Here is a 1408-nt window from a genome sequence, read left to right as displayed (position 1 = left end):
CGGACGCTCCGGCAGAAAGAGAGAGAGAGATCCATTTGGGCTTTACTATATGTATGTGTACGAACGTGCGGAGCTCTGCACAGGAAGGTCGCTCGAGCTCGAGGCGATTTTCGTTTAAAGCGACTGACTGCGACTGAATAATCGCGACCGATCAACGTCGTCGTAATATTTCGGCGAATCCACGCGTACTGATGCTTTTCTTGCTCGTTTGATATCGCGACTTTTTTTAAATAATCACGATCGCTGACGGCTATTGTGCGATGTTACAAGCTAACAAGAGCACGACGCGACGAGTCGTGTGAGCGTGGACTACATTTATAGAAAAAAAAGAAAAGAAGTAGATAGGTAGAAAGAGAGAAAAGTTCGCGCGCTCGATATCAGGCTATAAGTCGTCGTGTGTGCACGCCGAGAAACATCGCGTCGACACTCACACGTGTATACGATATGCGTAATAGCATCAAAAGCTTTACCCCCCAAGCGGTACCACCGACTAGCTCGTGCCTAGAAGAAGCGCAAAAAAGTAATGAAAAAAGAGAGAGAGAAAAAGAAAGTTTATTCGAGAGTGAGCAAAAAAAAAGTCAGTCAAGAATTTCCGAGAGAGAAAAGTTTGTGTTTTTTTGTTTTTTTATCCCACAGGCCGATAAACGCAAAAGAGAGAGTACAAAACCACCGCTAGAGCGTGAAAAATTCAAAAGAAAGAGCGAAAAAAATTAAGTAAGATCGGACACTAGACGAAGATAAGGTGAATGAAATTATTATATAAAAAATAAAAGAGGAAGAAGTAAGAAGTAAGAAGGGAAAGAGCAGCGATATACACGAATGTGGTCAAGTATAATATCCTTACATTCGCGTCGGGCTCGAAGTTGAGTCCTAGAGTGCTCTGCCATGGCAGTATAGAAGCAGCGAAGACAACGGCAGAGAAAGAAAGAAAGAAAGAAAGAAAAGACAAGTTTTATGGGCAAAAGGCGAGTTTTCTTGCACAGCCAGCAGCAGCACAGAGTTTGAGCTCGAGCAGGGGGAGGGCAGGGTAGAGTAGTATAGGTAGTAGTAGCAGCAGCAGCAGCAGCAGAGGAAAGGAAAGGAAAGGCAAAACGGGTGTGTAACTCTGTGTTACTATACTGCTATATGCTAGCTGCCTACATACAGATATATACAGATATACGCATAATCGGTCGTCCGCGAGAGCTTTCGCAGGGAGGGGTGTAGTGGGGGGGAGGGCGGCAAACCGGTCGCATGCGCGTCGCTCCGCACTCGAACTCTATACTCCGCCGCCGTAGTAGTAGTGACTAGTGGTGTGCGCACACGCTCGTTATCGAGTGTGCGTGCACACACACACACACACACAGGGTAGATAGCAGAGCGTCTAGTCGTTGTATATGTGCTTTTCAGTATCGAAGAAGCAGCGCGA

Source organism: Trichogramma pretiosum, unplaced genomic scaffold, assembly GCF_000599845.2.
Source record: "Trichogramma pretiosum strain Unisexual culture from Peru unplaced genomic scaffold, Tpre_2.0 scaffold113, whole genome shotgun sequence".
NCBI lineage: Eukaryota > Metazoa > Arthropoda > Insecta > Hymenoptera > Trichogrammatidae > Trichogramma > Trichogramma pretiosum.
This window is presented reverse-complemented; position numbering follows the sequence as displayed.